The 23,552-nt window shown below is 44.0% G+C and overlaps 1 protein-coding gene and 1 long non-coding RNA gene across 9 annotated transcripts in view; one reads left to right on the top strand and one right to left on the bottom strand.

Moving 5' to 3' along the window:
• The window catches only part of CDPF1 (cysteine rich DPF motif domain containing 1), a 103,895-nt gene that overhangs the window by 14,892 nt on the left and 65,451 nt on the right, over nt 1-23,552 (bottom strand). The window contains exon 1 of one of the 3 annotated variants that reach the window (XM_075602725.1): nt 389-575. The exons of the other annotated variants lie outside the window; for them this stretch is intronic. The gene's annotated coding sequence lies outside the window, so the exon portion shown is untranslated. Of the gene's footprint in view, nt 1-388; nt 576-23,552 lie in introns of those variants that run through there. 3 annotated transcript variants of the gene reach the window in all.
• LOC142496201 (uncharacterized) lies at nt 196-17,578 on the top strand. Of its 6 annotated transcripts, XR_012801917.1 has the most exons (6): nt 196-500; nt 7,728-7,864; nt 10,959-11,036; nt 13,798-13,872; nt 17,142-17,207; nt 17,317-17,578. It is a non-coding gene; the product is annotated as an uncharacterized LOC142496201 (long non-coding RNA). The 6 variants fall into 6 exon arrangements; XR_012801914.1 differs by lacking the exons at nt 17,142-17,207; nt 17,317-17,578 and adding an exon at nt 15,058-15,171 and having other exon boundaries at nt 198-717; XR_012801913.1 differs by lacking the exons at nt 17,142-17,207; nt 17,317-17,578 and adding an exon at nt 15,058-15,171 and having other exon boundaries at nt 199-500.

The raw sequence follows: 23,552 nt of genomic DNA, 5'->3' as shown, positions 1-23,552 counted from the left end.
TCTATACATTACTTTTGCTGATAGAATTATTTCCCCGTACTAAACCTTGCATCCAGCCGTTAACTTTCTACAATGACAACCAGCCTGTTTGCCAGAATCTAACATGGCCGCCGAGCCCGCGGCTATGCCAGTACTCTCAGGTCGCGGAGTAATCTCTGTCACGTCCCCTCCTCCTCCTCCCTTTCAGTTTTACAACACCACGTGATAGCCCTGCATCGCGTCTCTCATAGGCGGAAGGTTACAGCCAAACCTGACGCAACTGAACCCAAATAACACCGGTCACCTCAGCAACAGATATGAAAGTGTAAAAGCAAAATAGCAACTAAGTGTGAAGCTGCTTCTGTGTCTCTGAAGCGAGGCTTCATACTCTCAGTATGGGTGTACATACCTTTCCAGTCAGTATTTAGGGCTGTGCGTGGGGGCGACTGTCATTTCCTCTCAGATACTGTAAACGTTGTATAGAATTGGCATTGACAATGGTTGGTTGTGGAGCTGTAAAAGTAAGTAAAAGTATGCACATGTCCTGCCAGTTTTATCTGGATCGCTTGCTCTGAGTCAGCCTGGGTCTCCTCCCACAAGGAGGCTGGGCACAGCTAAAGGGATGTTACACCCAGGCAACAGATATCACTTATACCAGCAATAATGCACCAGCACAGCTGCTGCCTGAGAGACTACTGACTGTAAAACATGGCACCTGTTTGCCTGAGAGACTGCAGGGTGAGTTGGAGACCTCATGGAAACTCTCCTGGTTTCATCCTTGAAGTATTCATCTACAATCCAGTTCCCGAGATGGTTGCCGGTGATATCCTCCACTTTAGGGAAATTAAAATGGCTGCCAAATATCGCCACTACCGCGGGCCAATAGGTAACCGCAATGTCATGGGGGGGGGGCTTTTTTTTGGATGTCGGTCTAAATGTGTAGTGTAATGGTGTGCTCACCACAAACAAGACGGGGCCGAGGTGGGGATTGATATATAACACCAACCCACAGCCGCGTGGGTGTGTTTGGAGTGTAGGATGGTCGAGGTAGCCGAGATCAGGGTTGGAGAGGTGTGGATCGTTGCAGGTACTTTTAGCTGAGGTCGGGATTAGAGAGGTAAGGATCGTCGTTGGTAAGCCGAGATCAGGGTTGGAGAGGTGTGGATCGTTGCAGGTAGTTTTAGCTGAGGTCGGGATTGGAGAGGTAAGGATCGTCGTTGGTAAGCCGAGGTCAGGATTGGAGAGGTGCGGATCGTCGTTGGTAAGCTGGAGTCAGGAGAGGAGAGGTACGGAGTCCAAAGAACAAGCAGGGTCAGGCAAGACAAGATGAGACAAGGCACAGTTAGGAGGCTAGGACTGCGGTGAACACATCGAACATAGGAGTGTTTATGCTCAGCCAATTTGCCAGTGTGGCAGCTGAGCATATAAAGGGAGATTGTCCAATGAGAGGAGAGCATACTCAGTAGTATGCCTGTCTGTGGTTGGTTGGAGAGAATCCGTACAGGTGTATACCTAGGCACAGGAATTAGAAACAGGTGTAGTATAGGCAGAGGAGCGAAGTAGGTTCTGCGCATGTGTGCGAGTGCCGTGCATTGAGGGTGCGCTGTGTGACTGGCGACACCATGTGAGCATAACCTGGAGGCGGGGCCAGTGGGGACGGCATTTAGTGCAGAGTGTTGTCCGCGCGCGCCCCTAGATGGAATGCTGGTATTCGCCGAGGATGCTGAGGATCACGGATCCGGACAGTACCCCTCCCTTCAGGAGCGACCTCCGGGTGACTCAGGAATGGCATGTGAGGATACTTGGCATGGAATAGCCGGACAAGCCTGGGGGTGTGTATACGGTGGCGAGGAACCAAGGAGTGTTCGTCCAGTCCGAAACCCCTCCAGTGTTCCAGATACTGGATTAATCCCCTGGAAATTCTGGAGTCCAATATGGAGTGGACCTCGTACTCTTGTTGGCCCTGTACGAGGACAGGAGCCGTAGACGAGGAAGGATCGGGAAAGCGGGGGTCCTGGACAGCTCTCTTGAATAGGGATACGTGGAAGACGGATGGAATCCTCATAGATGGAGGAAGACATAGCCAGTATGCGACCAGGTTGACTTTTTCCGTGATAGTATACGGATAGTATACGGACCGATGAACCTAGGCACCAGTTTCAGCGTAGGGACCTTGAGCTTGACATTCTTGGAGGACAACCATACCCTGTCTCCTGGGTTTAACTCTTGGTTCTTTCTTTGGTGACGGTCCGCTAGTGCCTTTTGTCCAGTAGTTGCCTTTTTGAGGTTCTCCTGGATCCCTCTCCATAAATTCTGAAGGCTATGGATTTTGTTGTCTGTTTCTGGTACACCAGAAGTGGGGGTAGTGATGGGTAGAGGTAATGGGTGAAACCCATAATTAATGAAGAAGGGCGACTCAGTGGTGGATTCATTGCACAAATGGTTATGTTCGAACTCAGCCCAAGGAAGGAGATCAGACCAGTTGTCCTTAGTGTCTGAAGAGAAACACCAGTTATACTGCTCCAGAGACGGATTGGTTCGTTCAGTCTGGCTGTTGGTTTTGGGAGTGTGTCTATGGACAGTCCGGGATGAGAAGCGGTCAAAGGAGTCCTGGTGGTTTATTCCGGGGAGTCTTATTCCGAGCACGTCGGGCACGCAGCAATGAATTGTTTGATGTCCTTTTGCATTCCGGGCCACCAAAAGGTCCGCTCCACGAGATCGGTGCTCCTTCTAGTACCTGGATGTCCTGAAAGCTTAGAAGAGTGACCCCATTCAAGAACATTCCTGTGATGAGGTGGGGAGGTAAAAGATTGGCCATCAGGAACTACGAGACCCTCAGGAATGTGACATTGCTCTTGTACAATGTCTCTCAAGGCATCAAAGGTGTTGGCGGAAAGAATATATTTGGAGGGAAGAATAGGTTCCTGCTGATCCTCGGTTTTGTCGTCTACCAGGAACTGACGAGAGAGGGTATCGGCTTTGACATTTTTAGAGCCCATGAAGAAAAGAGATAATAAAATTGAAACATGACAAGAAAAGCGACCACCGGGCTTGACGAGCCCCTAGGCGTCGAGCGCCCTCGATGTAAAGCAAATTCTTGTGGTCTGTGAGAATACTGATAGGGTTCTCCGTGCCTTCCAACAGATGTCTCCACTCCTACAGGGCTAATTTTATTGCTAGGTGTTCCCAGTTACCCACGTCATAATTTTGTTCAGAATTTTTTTTCTAAAAAAAGGCAGAGGGATGGAGTCTGGCTTGAAGATTCCTTCTCTGAGAGAGAATAGCACCGGCTCCGACGTCCAACGCATCCACCTCCAAGGTGAACGGTAGCTTGGGATCCGGATGGATAAGGATAGGTGCAGAAACGAAGGTGGTTTTCAGGAGATCAAAAACTTGAGTAGCTGCCAACGACCAGGAAGTGGGATCCGCACCTTTCTTTGTTAAAGCTGTGATGGGAGCTACTGCTGAGGAGATATTTTGAATAAACCTGCGGTAATAATTTGCAAAGCAGCCATCTTGATCAATCATCTCTCCTATCCTTGTTGTAATGCGTAGCTCACCACAAACAAAGCGGTGCAGGGGTAGGGAATTGGTTAACGCTGACCCACAGCCACGCGGGCGCGCCTAGGATGTAGAGTAGTCGTTCAAACCAGGTCAGGGTTTCGGATTGGAGAATGGTTAAAGTACTTGCCAGGTTCAGGAGCGGAGAGTTGCGGATCGTCGAAGTGCATAGCCAAGTTCAGGCTTGGAGAGTAACGGATTGTCGGTGTACGTAGCCAGGTTCAGGATAGGAGAATGTCGGATCGTAGGAGTACTTAGCCAAGGTCAGGACTGGAGACAGGAGAATGGTCATACAAGCCGGATCAGGAGTGGAGAGAAGCGGAGTCCAAGGTACTAGCAGGGTTCAGGCAACAAGAGGTTAACAGGCTGGCAAGGCCTCAGGAACAAGAATGCAGCAAGACACGGCATCACACTGACTATGCCCAGCAAGGACAGAAAGCAGACTGAAGGTATATATAGGAGGAGAAGATAAAGTAAAATGCGCAGCTAATTAAACCAATAAAATTACTAAATCTACTATACGTGAGTAGTGATTTGAAACAAAATAAAATAATAGCCTCAAAATAAAATAATACCCTCAACCAATATAGGAGGAGCCTCCAATAGCCAGCCAGGGTGGAACCAGGAAGTAAGTGCCGATAGGCTGCTGGTGCACACAGCTGTGTCCTATGATGCAGCCTAATCGTGGATGAGGGAGGAACTGCTTGCGCGCCGACCAACACGTGTCGGGGCAGAGCCGAGAACGTGCGTCAATCCCACGCCGATCCTGACTTTCACCAGAGCGGGGGACGGGGCTTGAATCGCGCGTCAGCAGGGAGGCTGGCCGAACGCACCCGTCGTGTGTCAGAGAGGAGGGCACCCGGGATCCGAATCCGCATGCCGGGGGATCAGAACACGCAAGGTCCGCGCGTGCACGCATACTGGGACCCAGAAACCGCGCATCCTGAGTGTCCGTCACAGAAGGCTTGTTGGGGTGTGGAGACGGTCTGCGACCGCCAGGATGGTCGAATCCTCACACTTGTAAAGTTACTGTTTTTCCTATCCCTATACAGGCAGTCCTCTGTTATCCAACACAATATGTAACTGGTCGAAGGATGGGGGGGGCGAAGGACGGGGGGGGGGCGAAGGGCAGGGAGGACGAAGGGCAGGGGGGGTGCAAGCCAGGGCCGAGGGGGGTGAAAGGCAGGGTCGAGGGGGGGGGGTTGAAAGGCAGGGCAGAGGGGGGGGGGTGAGGGGTGAAAGGCAGGGCCGGGGGGTGTGAAAGGCAGGGCCGAGGGGGGGCGGGTGAAAGGCAGGATCGGGGGAAGTGAAAGGGGGTGAAAGGCAGGGCTGGGGGGGGGTGTTGCGTGAGAGGCAGGGAGGCGTGAAAGATCCCTACCTCTGCGTTTCCTCACCTCGCACCCGGCCGCGCTCCTCCTCTTCCTCCGGGTACCGGCCGCCCTCCTCTTCCACCTCGGGCTCCTCGGCGGTGTCCGTTACCCCCGGCGAGGCGGAGCTGAGATGCTCCGGTGAGGAGGTGCTGTGCCCCGCCGGCCCATACAGCATGTCCTTCACGTCCTCCCACACTGCAGGTAGGAGCCGGGGAAGGGAGAGGCGGAGAGAGCCGGAGGAGCGCTCTCGGGGATGGAGAGCTGGGGGAGCGGCCTGTGTGGGCCTTATGAACGTAGTATAACCATTGAGATACTAGAAGAAGAAATTGCAGATGCCATTAAGACTCTAGGACCACTAATAATATCTAATGATTGTACAAAACTGGAATACGAACTGAAGATGTCACTAGAATCTTCAACGGAGGAAATTATGTTAACTAAACAGAAAAATTTTTATCGTGATAAGTCGGATTATGAGAATGATTGGCAGAAAGATTGGGGTAGGTTTGAGAAAGACAAGATGGCTATAGCCCATAGTCAAAACTCCCCCCCCCCCTCAAAACAACAAGAAGGCCAGTACCATAAACCAAAACCAAGGTTTGGAAGTTACCGCGCAGAGGGTGGGAGAGGTAATGGGGGGAACAAAAAGAATATAGGAAACCTTATAGATACCATAAAAAAAGAACATATGATAATCAACAGTCACATAATCAGAGAAGATATAGCTCTAATACTAATGTTGACCATAGAAGATATAGCTCTAATACAAATGTTGATCATATATACAGAGATACCAATAAGAAAGAGACACACAATGATCAAAAGAAGAATGCTAACCACACATACAGAGATACTAATAAGAAAGAGACATACTATGATCAAAAGAAGAGCCTTACACCCCCTAGAAAAGACTCTGACTGTGTCAGGAATCAGCTCCGCGGGTTACTGGTTACCTTACCTTGCAGACCGGTGCAGTTCTGGAACAGCTCTCCTGATGTTTGCTGCAGCCTGGATTCACTCACCAAAGCTATACACACTCCCTCTGGTATCTACTGCAGCTGTGCAGCCTATTATGCAACCTAGACTTGCATTCATTCATTGGAGTAATATCTTCACACCCCCGCTGGGGATTGGCCTGCTGGCCTTTAAGTATTGCCTTCCCATAATGCTCCTTGCCGAGCATAGTCCTTACCGGATGTCACCAACTGTTCTGCCACAAGCTCTTGCTTGTTCTCTTGTGCTGAAGCGGAGGTTTCCCTTGCGTCCTTCAGCTTCCTGTTCTCCTGTGCTGAAGCAGAGGTTTCGTCCCTGCGTCCGTCAGCTTCCTGTTCTCCTGTGCTGAAGCAGAGGTTTCGTCCCTGCGTCCTTCAGCCTCCTGGATTCCTGCACTGAAGCGGAGGTTTCACCCCTGCGTCCTTCAGTCTCCTGGATTCCTACACTGAAGCGGAGGTCTCCCTGTGTATCTACAGCTTCCTGGTTCCTGGGGCCTACTCTTTCCCTAATCTAGAGAGGCCGTGTCCTGGTTCCTGCGCTGCTACAGAGGATTCCCTAACCCGCTCAGGACTCTTGCGCTGTAGCGCTGGTTTAACCGTGCAGCTAGGCGGTGTGTAAATCTGGTCTGTCTTCCACCTCCTGAGACCAGTACCATGGGCCATGGTCGCCGCACGCGCAGAGAACCCCCCCGCGCTCATAAGCCGAAGCGGGGTTCTCCTGACTCCCTGTTGCCGAACTCTTGCTTGGACAATGTTTATTCTGACGTCTCCTATCCTGACCCTGGCTTGTACAACGACGATGCTGTCTTCTCCAATCCAGACCCTGCTACGTACGACTATGAACTGCGCAATCCGGATCAGCCTGCGAGGTTTAAGGTCGGTGCTTTTACAACCCTACCTCAGCCACGCGGTCCGACCCGAGTTTGTGGCGAGCACAACCGTGACAGACTGTCAGCTACCCAAGCGATCCCTTTTTCTGGAGGCCCTCAAATCACGGTATTTGGGACCGAAAGAGAAAGGGAGATCAGAGCGAGAGAAAGAGAAATTGAGTCAAGAGTCACCAAAGACACAAAAAAGACATCGTTCACCAGGAAAGGAACGAGGGGAGGGTGGAGAGCCCAAGCAATTAAAAATAAGAGATCGAAGGTCGGAATGACATCCGAACCTACCAAAGGGATTTTTAAAGTTATCCTCAGTCACCCTAATACAACATCAAGAATCTATTCTTAAAAGAGGCCTTTCCTTCTCTAAATCTAGTGGCCCAAATGGGTTCCAGCTTTTCACAGATTTACATAAATTCACGAGAAACCTAACACTTAAGAGACACTTCCTACAAAAAGAAATAGGGATAGATCAACCCACTATAGAAGGAGAGGAGGTATTACTGACTGAGGATGAGACCCCCTTAGAGTGTCAACATACAGATTTTAAACCACCTTCTAGATTTTATCCAGCCCAAAGTAAGGGCAGTTTTATAGATTCATTTTTTAATGTGGTAAATAACGAATTCACATTGTTGGTTAAAGATGATAAAACATCAGATATCAAATCTAATTTAAAGTATGATGAGTATTTGGCTCTTAAAGAATTACAAGATAATAAGAAAATAATTATTAGACAAGCAGACAAGGGTGGTGGAGTAGAGCTTCAGAATCGAGAAGATTACAAAACTGATGCATTACGTATACTTAGTGATTCCATATTTTATGGGAAACTACCCCAAGACCCGACTCAGGAATTTTTAGAAGAATTAAAGTCATTACTTGATGAGGCTGTTCATTCCACTGTTATTACCAAATCTGAATATTTGTTTTTGTATTCACAGTTCCCTCGAACACCTGTGTATTATCATCTTCCCAAAATACATAAAGCATTGACTGACCCACCAGGAAGACTCATAATATCTGGGATTAGCTCTTTAACAGCGAACTTGTCACAGTATGTGGACTTCTTTTTGCAGAGGTATGTCCACCTACTCCCATCGTATGTAAAGGATACGACGGCTGTTTTAAATTTAGTAAAAAATATTACATGGCAAGGTAGCTACCGGTGGGTTACGTTTGATGTACAATCATTGTATACGTGTATTCCACATAGCAAAGGCATTGAGGCTGTAAGTGACACCCTAACACGTGACACTGACTTACATCCTTTGAATAATGAATTTATTATTGACGCGATAAAGTACATATTGTCACATAATTATTTTCTATTCATGAATCAATTCTATATCCAGCAATGCGGTACAGCTATGGGGACTCGCTTTACCCCCAGTTATGCCAATATATACATGGGGGCATGGGAGAACCAGTATATTTGGAATAACAATCCCTTCACCAGAAATATTATCATATGGCGGAGATTCATTGATGATATACTATGTATCTGGGAGGGTGACGAGGAAACTGTGAAACAATTCATATTATATCTCAATTCGAATGAGTATAATTTGAGGTTTGCAAGTGGAGTACCAGGGAAAACTGAACTCTTTGACAAAGGGACTTGTTCCCGAAACGCGTCAGAGTAGCCCTGTACCCCTCACTTGTTACCCAATAAACTTTTTTAACCATTTTTGCTGGTTTTTGGCCCCCATTTCTTACATTGCTGTGCTCCGTTTTTTTGACCTCATGGGACACCTACCTAATTTGAGGTTTACCTCAGAAACCGATATTCATTAAATAGACTACATAGACTTAAGTCTAGAGTCTAGGATAGGTTTACCTATTAACACCAAAACTTTTTTTTTAAAAAGTGGACACAAACAGCTTATTACAACCTCCGTGGGGCCTGCAATTTGGTAAGGATTCGGCAAGGTGACGAATGGAAAAAGGCTCAAAACCCCCGTCACGGTCACTATGAATACCTCGTCATGCCGTTCGTTCTCTGTAATGCCCCTGCCGTCTTCCAAGACTTTGTTAATGAAATCTTCAGAGATCTACTCAATCAATTTGTTGTCATCTATCTGGATGACATAATGATCTTTTCTAAGTCGATCATGTCAAACAGGTACTTCTTCGCCTACGTGAGAACCATTTCATCCCATCCCTAGCCCAGTAGTCTTGAGTGATTCCACGCCGTTTGCTGTTGTGGAGTGTGTGAGGCTGCGGGTATGCGGTGTGGTGTGTGAATGTAACAGTGGGCTAGAGCACTGGCCAATGAGGGCCGTGGGAGGGCGGGACACAGGGGGGGGGGGGCAGACACACTGGCCAATGAGAGCAGTGGGAGGGCGGGCGGACCGACGGAGCAATGAAATGGTCTCCAGACACTCACAAGCAAGATTTTAAATTTTATATATATAGATATATATATATATAATATAACATAATAAATAATATAATATTATATAGTATAATATAATATTATATATACGCTCTTACGATGCTTTGCAACGTTGTTTATGTGTGTATATATATATATATATATATATATATACACACACACACAAACAACGTTGCAAACCGTCGTAAGAGCGTTGGATAAGCCGTTTTGGCGTTGTAAAAATGAACATAGGTATGCATTGCATAGCGTTGGATAAGCCATTCGTTGTAAAACGAAGTGTTGTAAAACGAGGACTTCCTGTATCTTGCATTTAGCCCACTTCCCTCATAGCTCCCCTTCCCCTCCATTGCTCTCATGTCCCAGTGTTTCCTCAGAACTTCCCCCCTCCCCTTTTTATTTGTTGCCCCAAATAAACACTACAGCAAGAAAAAGGTTCCCTTACTTGATATATGAGATTGAGTTAGCCTGCTTGTCCCTATGCATCTATCTGGGTGATCTTGGGCCAGAACATAGTCACATACTGCTTCTTCATTTCGCTGGCGATTGAGTTGATTTGTTTTTTCGGCAGGTTGTTGATCTGTGTGGGATTTTGTTCTTGGAGTTAGAGGACAAGTTGTTTGATAGCACAGGGTATAGTGAGGAGCTCCTAGCTCCTCATTGCTCTGTAGCAGTAACACTGTGGTCGGCTGTTGTTTAGATGAGCCCAGAATGTCAGTGCTCTCTTCTGTACAGTGAGCAGCAGAGGAAAGTGGTCCTTAATTATAAAGGTACTTATAAGTGTAGATGTTGGTGTAACCAAAAAAGGAAATGTTAACTGTTATGTCTCAATGTTTATGCTTCTCAGTAACACTTTGCCTTGTCTGTACTGAACGATCCATCAGAAATGCACATTGTATCAGCATTTGTTTGGATAACACTTTTTGTAATGTTTATATTCCAAAGCACAAGGGAAGAGAGAAAGCGTTAGTGCCTGTAACATGTGTACAATAGACATAAAGTGGCAAAGATTACATCTTTATGCCATACTTTAAAAAAAAAATTGTAACCAAAAAAAGGCTACATAATCAATTTAAAATCTGATTTTATTAGTTAACAAAAGAATGAAATTGCATTTTGATGATTCAGATAATCATAGAGGCGAGAGACGTGTGTGTGTGTGTGTGTGTACAAGTTAACAATATAATTTCACCTATTACCACTCAGCCACAGGTTTGATTACAGAGGAGCAGGCTTGCCAAAAGTAAAAATAAAAGAATTAAAGTGAATAACATTAATTTTTTCATTTACAGCTGTAAATACATTGTGCAATGGAAATGATCATGATTGCAAATGTGCCGTCTTGAGCAATGTTTCTATTGTCCTCCATCCTGCAGCACAATGTCAGAGACACAATAACCCATATAAAATATAGTAGGAAGTAGGGTAACGCATAGCTAATGATGTGCAAACTTCTGTACAAGTAAATTTAAATGATTTATTTTATTTATTTATAAAATGTTTTACCAGCAAGTAATACAATTGAGTTACCTCTCGTTTTCACGTATGTCCCGGGCACAAGGTTATGATGACAAATACATGGCTGCATCGTTAACTGTGCATTATCCCTCATAAGGAACAATACCTTTTCTGCTTGTCAGCAGCTTTGCAATCTTCACCTGTGTTCTAACTTCTGCATATTAATTAGCATCTCAATTTACCAATGATGATACCATTTCCCTCCCCCCTCCCCCTCCAAATATTTATCTGGCTTACAAAATAACTGTTTATTGTATTTCAGGCTTGGCAAGATGCTGGGCTGGCCTTATCCACTACAAACAATGAAGCTTGTAAACTGTTTGATGCCACTTTAATACAGGTAAAATATGTGAATTATGGGAAATAAGAAACCTTTGCTCAGATATATGCTTTTTTGTACCTAATTGTAAGAATGCTATTGTTCTTTTGGTAGAAAAAAAATTGTGTGTGCCGAGCATGTGCCTTTTAAGTGAAACTTCTTCGTCTTTTGTCACTGTTTTGTCACAGAAATTGTATTTGTGATGCTGATTTTTTAAAATTAAAAATCAAAACACAATTTTATTGACAGAACGCAAAGAAGTTAGTCTTAAAACGTGCGTGCTCAGCACACATCCTGTTTTAGCTATTTGCACTTCTATATTTATACTAACTGTGAATTACTCGTGTGGGTCTCTGTGTGTGTATGTGACTGCGTGTGTGTGTCTGTTGTTGTGTTTGTTGTGTGTGTGTTTGTGTCTGTTGTGTGTCCCAAGCACGGAAGGAGGGGGTTGCCAGGGAGGGGTGAGCAGCGGCACAATGCAGTCAGGAGAAGCCGGTGATAAAGTCCCGGCGGGGGATGAGGCCGGGGTCTGCACTCAGCATCTCCTGCAGTCTCTCCCAGCGACCCCGGCATGAGCTCGTCATCCAGGCACGCTCCAGGGGATCAAGTGCCGCGAACCCACCGGACACCGACCCGCCGCCTTCCTCCTCCTCGTTACCGGACACGGAGGACGAGCTGTCCGAGTCCCGCACCCCGGAATGGACCAGCCCCCTCCCCCAGGCAGATCTTTTCTTCTCATCCTTTATTTGGTGAGGCCAGCTACCCCTACCGTCACACCCTCCAATACATACAGTACAGTAATGGGAAAAATTACTATTATCCAGATATGGATAATAGTGCATTTGCCCATTTAAAATAAAACATAAGCCAGCAGCATAAAGTAAATAAAACTTTCACTTACCCCTGCCAGGATGAAGGTTGCCCTCATCCGCATCAACGTCCTTGTCCTCCGTTGGCAGCAACAATACAATAAAAAATACAATCAAATGGCCCTTAATCACCTTAGCGGTTAGGGGTTAACCCACCCTCCCCCTTTACCCACCCAGGAGGCCAAACTACCCTACCGGGGACACTACTCCCACCCTCCACCCGCACTACCCATTGATTGGCACAGTGTTAAAGCATAATTAATAAAAATAAACCGGCGCCAAAAGAAATGAAATTCTGACCAAATGTAGTCCAATTCAAAGGGTTGGGATGAGTTCCATAGAAGTGTCCTCAATGCAATCTCAAACAAACAAACATATAAGACCACAACATAAAAGAGAAGAAAAAAAGAGAAAAAAGATCATAGTGCAACTAAATATAAACAACAGATCACTGATATAGTGTGCAAATATAAACAGTAATTTAATATATAATTAAAAAATACACATAAAAACAACAAACAATTGCTTGTTGGGCAGGGACACACTAATAAAGTGATGGCATCCAGTAGGGCTAAAACTGAAACCCTACTTACAGCAACGCTGAATGGTATAAGCCTGTATAGCAATCACACGACCCTCCGTACCCAGGCCACGGAGGGTCGTGTGATTGCTATACAGGCTTATACCATTCAGCGTTGCTGTAAGTAGGGTTTCAGTTTTAGCCCTACTGGATGCCATCACTTTATTAGTGTGTCCCTGCCCAACAAGCAATTGTTTGTTGTTTTTATGTGTATTTTTTAATTATATATTAAATTACTGTTTATATTTGCACACTATATCAGTGATCTGTTGTTTATATTTAGTTGCACTATGATCTTTTTTCTCTTTTTTTTCTTCTCTTTTATGTTGTGGTCTTATATGTTTGTTTGTTTGAGATTGCATTGAGGACACTTCCATGGAACTCATCCCAACCCTTTGAATTGAACTACATTTGGTCAGAATTTCATTTCTTTTGGCGCCGGTTTATTTTTATTAATTGTGTTTTTTTGGTTTGTGTCACCTATTGTTCCTGGCAGCCTTTGCCTAATATTTTAGGATTATATATATATTTATTAGTTGTTTAATTGACACTAATTTTTGTATTTTTAGCAATAGCGCTGTTCCCACTGCCCTTTCCCTTTATCTACAGTGTTAAAGTATGCCCATATAATATGGGCATGCTTTGTCACTATAGCAATAAATGGGGAAGCTAAAAAAAACGTTCCAAAATAAAACACATTATATACAAAATATGCACATTCCAAATGCCAAGAAAACAATTGATTGGCATAGTGGTACATCACGCCCATATAATATGGGCATGATTTACCACTATGATAGTCAATGGTCAACCTAAAAAATAAACAACCACCAACAATATCAAAATCAATCAAAACAATCACCAAATAAACAACAATAAAAAAGTAAACACACAAAAAAACTGAAATCAATAAAGCAAATACCAAAGAAACACCAGAATTACAAATCAAAACCACCAACAAAAAAAATACATAAAAAGAAAACACCAAATAAACACCATTATTAAAAAGCAAAACATCAAACATAAACCACACTTAAAAAGCAAACCCCAAAACAATAACAGATATTAAAAATCGAAAAACACAAAAAAATCCCATTATTAGAAATCAAACCACAAAAGAAATAGCAGAAATAATTAAAAGCAAACAACCAAAATACATTTAAAAGAAATAAAAGCAAGCATTTGCCAAAAAAATGCATTGCTTGTCACTGTATGTATGTATAGCCTTAAAGGTCAAATCAATGGGCAATCAAAACAATAAAAATAAAAAAATACAATGAAAAAACCTGCAAAATTAAAATAACATACATTCAATGGTTTTTCTTACCTTTAGATGTCTTCACCCTCTGATTCCCGGGGTCTCGGAAACTCTTGAACAAAGAAGATCCTCAACAGCCACGGTCCTCAGGTACAGCAAGTTGTTTTCTTCTTCTTTCTTTTCTTCATCTGTTAATAATTGTAATCCAATTGGGGGTCTTCTGTCTTCTTTCTTCTTCTACCTTCATCTTCATCTGTTCTTTGTAATCCAATAGGGGAGGTGATGTTGCTCCTTCACCTTCTTGGCATCAAATGAGATGGTACAGGCCTTATATAAGACCTGTGATGTCACATTTGACTGAGAAATGGTTCCCACACAATCTGACTTGCTGGGATAACCTTGTGACATTTTTTTTTAAGGATGTGACGTCATGTAAAGGGAGTGAAGCCAGCCAATCAGAAAGTCTGTGCTTCCTTTCCCATTAAGATGATGTTACCAAAACCAAGATGGCTGCCGTCACATGTTACTTCAACCAATCAGATTGGAGATGAAGATCCCCAATCTGATTGGTTGTAGTAAACCATGTGGCTGAGGCAATTTTTGGAAAGGATGTGATGTCACTCCCTTTACATGACATCACATCCAAAAATAAATGTCACGTGGTTATTCCAGCCAATCAGATTGCCTGGGAACCATTTGCCAGTCAAATGTGACATCACAGGCCATATAAAAGGCCTCTACTATCTCATTTGATGCCAAGGTGAATAGTGAATTTCTGCTCCCCTATTGGATTACAATGGATGTTACAGATGAAGGTGCTGACGTCACTAGCCCCAAGGCACCTTGACGATCACGATTGGCGAGACAGAGCGCGCATCTGCAGCAGTTCCTGCTATTTAATCACGAGTATTCCGCATATCGCAATCAGGTTGTATATCTTGATGGCAAAGAGGGATACCCGGGCGCTACCCAAACTAAAATGTATAGGGGAAATCAATAGTTCCTTTCAAAACATCACAACCTTATAAATCCTACAAGGTTCCCATCTGCTTCATGGTCTCTTCCTGTGACTCAAAACCCCAAAAGGATCTATCCAGGATCCTTAATAGTGCAGAAATAAAAGAAAAAAAGGGGGAGCACAGGTTGAGGGATGAAAGGGGTGACAAATAATTTAGCTCTGGAATGTAAGTTCCCAGACTGGTGAACGTGGGGACAGCTGAGTGTGTAATACCATAAAAACTTACACGGCCTTGTGCAAATGCTGTCACATCAAGGTTTCTTTTCTTCCTTTCTTCTGTGTTCTCCTGATGTGAAATTTCTTTTCTTCTGATCCAGACTATAGTTTCTTCGATTGACCAGCAAACCTCAAATGCGGTGTTTCCCTCCAGATAAATGGACAACAATAAAAAATGTTTAAGGAACAATACAAATAAATGATAATGAATGATTGGTTCCAAATGATAAAGAATATATATTAAAAGCAGAAAAAAGACTGCAAACACTCACACGGGCAGGTGTGAGTGCGGTCTTTAGGGAGGTATTTCTGTCCTCTTCAAATAGGGAAAATCTCAGTAAGGAGATACTCCTGTTATAAAAATAATGAAAATGAGAGGTTGGTAAATGAAAGGGGATAAATCTACAATACTCACACGGCCGCGGCTGATGTCACGCAGGGATTGGTATCCTTATTCTTCTCCTTCAATCCCCAGAGTGAAATGAAGTTCTCCTCCGTGTACTTGCACCACGTCACTCGAGATCGGAGTTAAACAACGTATTTCTTTATTAAAACACTTAAAAAAACAACATAAGAAAACCCTTAGGAATAACACCAAAAGAGCTAAAAATTAAATTGCCAGCCTGTCCTCAGGATGTTGTTACAGGGCGCGTGGTGCGCAGCTAACTCTGTCCGGGTATAGTGCTGGGCTCCTTTGTCCTGCTCCTTGACGGTGGCTTCACTAGTCCAAAAAGCTTAGGGGTTTTGAGCAACGCGTTTTGCCCTTTCTTGGGCTTCCTCAGGCTCCGTAGATGGGGGTGGTCAGGCTCATAGTGATATATACGCAAATCTCAACCAATCCCATGCTCCCTCTAAGCAAACTCCCTCCAATTGATGTTCCAAGTAAAAAATGTGCTCTAAAACATATTAAAAAGGCCGTTTTAGGGCTCTAAATTATAGAAACTCAACTTTAGCTATCTGGAATATTCTGTGCATATCTTGCCAAAATAAATAAATAAACTACGTGTGGATACAAGTGCTAATCAATAAATAATTATACAATCAATAAACCGTTGAATAATTAAAAAACAGTGTGATACATTGAAACCCAATGTTATATTGACACTGGGTCTCAAAAGTGCTGTTAAATATAAACACTAATTGAAAATAACCAATGCCCATAATCATAATGGGTGAAATAGCATACAAATAAAAAGTGAGCTATAATAACAATTTTTATACAAAGATCTTAATGTGAACCAGTTGTGATTCAAGTAAACTTATCTAGATATGAATATAAACCTAATTAGTATTAAATACTTATAAATCATGATATTCCTAATATACAACCGAAAAGTGACATTAATAATTCCATAGCCCTTGGTGTAAACACTCTAAAAGCATATAAAATGTGTCTAAACGGATTTTGAACTAAAAAATTATTAAATGCATAAATACACACTAATAAATCCAAATTATGCGGTATGTCGGTTAACTCACAAAAGGCATAATAGTGAGATATCGTGTTGACAAGATCACAATACATACAAGTGAGACAATGTATGAAATCACGTGTAAATGAAATAATTAAAAAACATTGTAATCTAAAAGATCAAGCGGTAAATGTGATCTACAAGATCTTGTATTATTAATAACATGGTCTAAATTCCCAAGAAAATAATTATTTATTATAATAAATTCATAAAAATGTATTAATATCTATGCAAATGCCCGCATGACCAATTGGGGTGACCGATATAATCTGGAAAAGGAAACATAAAAGAAAACTGTCAATACAATGACAGAAAATTATTCTAGATAAAAATCGAAATGGTTTAAGTCTGTTTTTAATGGGGACAGCTCAAAATGATGTGGTGATATTACCCATTATGTACCAAATTACATAAAACTTAAACTGTAATGGTCTAATTCGTACTGGGGTGGCGAGCCATACCGGCGACTAAACAAAGGCCCCCAGGTCTATATCTATATTTAAACTTTTGGGGGTCAGTGTTTTCAACCGATATATCCAGTATGTCTCTCGTTGGCAAAGTTTCTGAAGTCTGTCACCACCTCTCAAGTGTGCATCTACTTTCTCTATTCCTTTGTAACTGAGACCTTCTGGATTACCTTCATGGAACAGACTGAAGTGTCTAGAGACACTATGCGTCATAACCTGCTTGCGTCTGTTCCCCATGTGTTCCAGCACGCGGACTCTCAAAGGTCTTGAGGTGCGGCCCACGTACTGGAGTCCACAGGGGCAAACAAGCAGGTAGACGACAAACTCTGTACGACAATTAATCATTTGTTTGATTTTAAATTTTTCTTTGGTATTGTTCGAACTAAAGTCTGCTTTGTCCCCCTTTGTCACTTGTTTACAGGCCTTACAGCCAAGACAACTGAAGAAACCAACTGGAGGAGGTAACCAATTGTTCCCCTCTGTTATTATATCTTTCCTGAACGTGCTGGGAGCTAATTTTGATTTCATACAAGGTGCCTTTCTAAAAATTACTTTAGGTGGCGAGGGGATATGTCCTTTTAAAATAGGGTCCATCTGGACTACATGCCAGTGTTTTCTTATTATATCTCTAACTTTAGTTGCGTCAGTACTATAAGTTGTAATAAAAGAAGTATTAAAACCAACGTCTCTCTTTCTTGTTGTCGATTTCAATAAATCATCTCTTGGGATCAATTCAGTCCTGGAGGTTCTCACATTGGTGAGAGTGAACAGCACTGTCCTAGAGGTTGTGACACTGGTGAGAGGGAACAGCACTGTCCTAGAGGTTGTGACACTGGTGAGAGGGTACAGCACTGTCCTAGAGTTTGTGTCAGTGGTGAGAGGGTACAGCACCGTCCTAGAGGCTGTGTCACTGGTGAGAGGACACAGAACTGTCCTGGAGGTTCTCACATTGGTGAGAGTGAACAGCACTGTCCTAGAGGTTGTGACACTGGTGAGAGGAAACAGAACTGTCCTAGAGGTTGTGTCACTGGTAAGAGGACACAGCACCTACCTGGAGGTTCTCACATTGGTGGGACGGTACAACAATGTCCTAGAGGTTGTGTCACTGGTCAGAGGGCACAGCACCGTCCTGGAGGTTCTCACATTGGTGAGAGTGAACAGCACTGTCCTAGAGGTTGTGACACTGGTGAGAGGGTACAGCACCGTCCTAGAGGTTGTGACACTGGTGAGAGGGTACAGCACACACACACAGATTTACACACACATATTTACACACACACATATTCACACACACACATATTCACACACACACAAGGAATTCAGTTATGCGCAGAAATAAAATGTATATGTTGCTGATAACACACAAAGAAGTTTCACTTACTATGCGCGTGCCACAGCACACACAGCTTTTTTTTTTAGGTGAAACTTCTTGTGGCAGTGCCATCCAAAAAAAACTGATAGGGAAAAAACCTAAAAATAATGGAAGTGACTGACTGCACATGTGCAGAAGTGTATTCTGCTGATGTGCAGCAGCATTACACACACACACCCACAACCACACCCACACGCACACAGATCCATGCACAGTTCCCCCACACATCTTGCATCCATTCATGAGGGGAGCCGCAGAACGCACCAGGCTCAGGTCAAAGTTATCCAAGGTCATTGTGTGACTAGTACACAAACAGAAAATAATTGCGCTGTCACAGATGAAGGGATGTCTTGCCTCTTACATGGCGAGACTTTTCATCCTGGGATTAGGCACAAAAATGTGTGTGTATGTATATATATCTAAAAACGAAAAGAGAACAGAGAGCGCACGCACCATAGCGTAATCTAGTACATTTAATAACAAATAGGGAATAGGAGAGGGATTAAAAACACTCACAAAGTGGATATAAAAAACACGTAATTTGTGATAATAATCACCACCACGAGGCAAACGCCGTCCAGGACCACGTAGACAGTCCAAGGATTAACAACCGGTTACCAGGAACAGTTCATCCCCCATAGGCTACCGAAGAAGATGTTCCATGAATCCGCTTTCAATAAGCAAACGAGCTGGCCTCAGGAGTGTCAGTGATCCTCTATTATATATATATATATATATATGCACCACCCTGAGGAAGATCCCCCTGTGGGATCGAAACGTTGGAGTTATGTGCTGTATTTAATACATTAATTTTCATTCACCTGAGTGCTGTCTCCTTTTTGCTGCTATGCGGTAATGTATACTTTTATATATACACATATATATATATACAGTTAGGTCCGGAAATAATTGGACACTGACACAATTTTCATAATTTTGGCTCTGTACGTCACCACAATGGATTTGAAATGAAACAAATCGAGATGCAATAGAAGTACAGACTTTTAATTAATGGGGTTGAACAAAAACATTGTATGAAATGTTTAGGAATTGCAACCATTTTCATACACAGTCCCCTTATTTCAGGGGCTCAAATGTAATTGGACAAATTAACACAATCATAAATAAAATGTTAATTTTTAATACTTTGTCGAGATTCCTTTGCAAGCAATGACTGCTTGAAGTCTGGAACGCATGGACATCACTAAACGCTGGGTTTCCTCCTTTGTGATGCTTTGCCAGGGCTTTACTGCAGCTGCCTTCAGTTGTTGTTTGTTCGTTGGTCTTTCTGCCTTAAGTTTTGTCTTCAGCAAGTGAAATGCATGCTCGATCGGGTTGAGATCAGGTGATTGACTCAGCCATTGCAGAATATTCCACTTCTTTGCCTTAAAAAAACTCCTGGGTTGCTTTCACAGTATGTTTTGGGTCATTGTCCATCTGTAAAGTGAAGTGCCATCCAATCAACTTCGCTGAATTTGGCTGAATCTGAGCAGGAAAAAAACGTTATATCTATGGCGCTGGGTCACAGGCATAAAGAAATTAGTAAAAAAGTGTTATACAACCAGTGAATGGATGTGCTCCGCTGGAACTCTTCCAATGAAGGCAGTGAATCATGTAAGAAAAACAAAAACAGACATAGTGTAATACAGTAACTATACAAAACACTTAACACTAAACAGACATCAGCTGAGACAAGGACTGTAATAAAAAGTATCACAGACAATATATCCCTATACACTTCAGAATTCATCCGGCTGCTTCTGTCTTCTGTCACATCATCAATAAACACAAGTGACCCAGTGCCATTATGCATGCCCTTGCCATCACACTGCCTCCACCGTGTTTTACAGTTGATGTGGTATGCTTCGGATCATGAGCCGTTCCAAGCCTTCTCCATACTTTTTTCTTCCCATGATTCTGGTACAGGTTGATCTTAAGTTTCATCTGTCCAAAGAATGCTGTTCCAGAACTGGGCTGGCTTTTTTAGATATTGTTTGGCAAAGTTTAATCTGGCCTTTCTATTCTTGAGGCTTCTTAATGGTTTGCACCTTGTGGTGAACTCTCTCTCTCTTGTTGCTCTCGTGAAGTCTTCTCTTTATGGAAGACTTGGATAATGATATGCCTACCTCCTGGAGAGTGTTCTTGACTTGGCTGGATGTTGTGAAGGGGTTTTTCTTTACCATGGAAAGGATCCTACGATCATCCATCACTGTTGTCTTTCGTGGACGTACAGGCCTTTTTGTGTTGCAGAGCTCACCAGTGCATTCTTTTTTTCTCAGAATGTACCAAACTGTTGATTTGGCCACTCCTAATGTTCCTGCTATCTCTCTGATGGATTTTCTTGTTTTTGCAGCCTAAGGATGCCCTGTTTCACTTGCATTGAGAGCTCCTTTGACCGCATGTTGTGGGTTCACAGCAACAGCTTCCAAATACGAATGCCACACCTGGAATCAACTCCAGACCTTTTACCTAATACATATACAAAAAGCAATATCCCCGGCGCTAGTGAGTTAATGTCCACAGTACCATATTCCAAAAGACAGTCCTTACTAAGGATATTAACTCACTAGCACCGGGGATATTGCTTTTTGTATATGTATTATGTTTTGTTAGATTTGGAACCGTCTATTGTTTGCTGTCCCCTTGGCAGCTGTTTTTTTCACATATTGATTTATTTTGCACTTTCACATATTTTGTTTAGTGTATAATATCACTTCACATTTGCTAGTTGGATCAAGCGCTGTGTCAGGAATCCACTCCTGGGTTTGGTTGGAGCCCATCCATCCGGAGCTTTGCAGGTTCCAGACAAACTATTCCCTGCTTCTGCAATCACCTCCCTCCTGCTGCCTCCTGTGCAGCTCTGGCCTGATTGACCTCCTGTGCTATTTAGTTCCTGCCCCGCCCTCAGGAAGTTTCTGGACATAGACTTTGCAATCCTAGTTGCAAGTAACTGTGCTTGTCACAGACTCTGTTTGGCCTGCTTGGCCTCCTTGTGCCTTGTATCCTACTTCCAGTCCCCTGCATCCCAAGGCCTTCCTGCATAGCAGCCCCGGCGCTGCTTTCCTTGTTCCTGGCAGACTTCGCCTTCGCCGCGCTGTGGCGGCTACGATGGTTTCCCCAGCATTTCCTGTGGCGTGTCTGCACCTCTGGTTCCTGCTTCCTCCAAGTGGAGTGTACTCCTGACCTTTTCCTGACGCACTGCAGCACCTTCGCTGAAGCATCTCCGCTGCAGTGGCTTCTCTCAAGGTTCTAGCCTCCTGTGCTGAAGTACCTTCACCCAAGATTTCCTGTTGATGACCTCGGCTTGTTTCCTCGACCACCGCTCCTGTGCCGCCTGCCTTGACCCCTGCCTGGAAAACGTTAACCCTACTTTCTCCAAACCTGACCTGGCTATGTCTGATTATGGAATCCGCTCTCCGGACCTGACTTCATGGCCTAAGGTCGGTGTTTATACATCCCCACCTCAGCCCCGCGGTCCGGTACCAGTTTGTGGCAAGCACGTACGTTACACGCTGATAGAGAGTGTTATTAGTTAGTTTGTAGTTCCAGACCTTTTACCTGCTTAATTGATAATGAAATAACGAAGGAATAGCCCACACCTGTCCATGAAACAGCTTTTGAGTCAATTGTCCAATTACTTTTGGTCCCTTGAAAACGAGGGGGCTACATATTAAAGAGATGTAATTCCTAAACCCTTCCTCCAATTTGGATGTGAATACCCTAAACTTAAAGCTGATAGACTGCACTTTAAGCCTATATTCATTATTTAACTGTAACTTAAATTTATTTTGGTACACAGCCAAAATAACATATACCTGTATCAGTGTCCAATTATTTCCGGACCTAACTGTATATATATATATATACAGTGTTCGACAAATCACCCAAAAATCTACTCGCCCAACAAAAAAATCTACTCGCCACCTAGTCCCGCCCCCAACCCCGCCCTAGTCCCGCCCCCAACCCCGCCCTAGTCCCGCCCCCAACCCCGCCCCCAGGCCCTTTAAAAAAAATAATAATAAATTCATAGTAAGAACAACATTCGTTTTTGACATTAGTTTATTTATTGTATTACATTATACTACAATTAGTCCTTATTACGTGTGTGTGTGTGTAAATGTTCCTGAAACCCATAACTAGTGCCTGGATGCCCCCGCGTCACAATATCTAAAGCAGCAATCCCGCCTGGGATCTTACCTGATCCGCAGTCCCTCAATGTCCAGGTGCCCTCATTCCCGCAATGTTATACATTGGAGGGGAGGTGTTCCCTACCTGTCTTCTGGGTTAGGGGGGGTTCCAATGTCTTCCATGTGAAGCTTGAGTCAGATCTGGAATAAAGCAGTGTAGGTTATTTCGGTGTAGTATAGGGCAGTTAAGATATATAGGGTAAATAAGAGATCCAGAGTGTGAGAGAGATACAGAGAGAGAGACACACACACACACACACACAGAGAGAGAGACACAGAGAGAGAGACACACACACAGAGAGAGAGAGAGAGAGAGAGACACACAGAGAGAGAGACACAGAGAGAGAGACAGAGAGAGAGACACAGAGAGAAAGAGAGAGACACACAGAGAAAGAGAGAGACACACAGAGAAAGAGACACACAGAGAAAGAGAGAGACACACAGAGAATGAGAGAGACACACAGAGAATGAGAGAGACACACAGAGAATGAGAGAGACACACAGAGAATGAGAGAGAGACACAGAGAATGAGAGAGACACAGAGGATGAGAGAGTGTGACAGAGAGAGTGCGACAGAGAGAGTGCGACAGAGAGAGTGTGACACAGGGAGAGGACGACAGGGAAAGGCTGAGGGTGACACAGGGAGAGGGTGAGGGTGACACAGGGTGAGGGTGACACAGGGTGAGAGTGACACAGGGTGAGAGTGACACAGGGAGTGGGTGACACAGGGAGAGGGTGATACAGGGAGAGGGTGACACAGGGAGAGGGAGAGGGTGACACAGGGTGAGGGTGACACAGGGTGAGGGTGACACAGGGTGAGAGTGACACAGGGTGAGAGTGACACAGGGAGAGGGTGACACAGGGAGAGGGTGACACAGGGAGAGGGTGAGGGTGACACAGAGAGGATGAGGGTGACACAGGGAGAGGGCGACACACACACACTCACTCACAGACACACACACTCACTCACACACCCTCTCTCTCACACACTCACTCTCACACACTCACACACACTCACACACCCCCCCTCTCATACACACTCACACCCTCTCACTCACACACACCCTCACTCACACACACCCTCTCACTCACACACAC

This window comes from Ascaphus truei, chromosome 5 (assembly GCF_040206685.1).
Source record: "Ascaphus truei isolate aAscTru1 chromosome 5, aAscTru1.hap1, whole genome shotgun sequence".
Classification (NCBI taxonomy): domain Eukaryota; kingdom Metazoa; phylum Chordata; class Amphibia; order Anura; family Ascaphidae; genus Ascaphus; species Ascaphus truei.
Note: the sequence above shows the minus strand (reverse complement) of the source record. Positions and strands in the feature narration are given on the sequence as shown.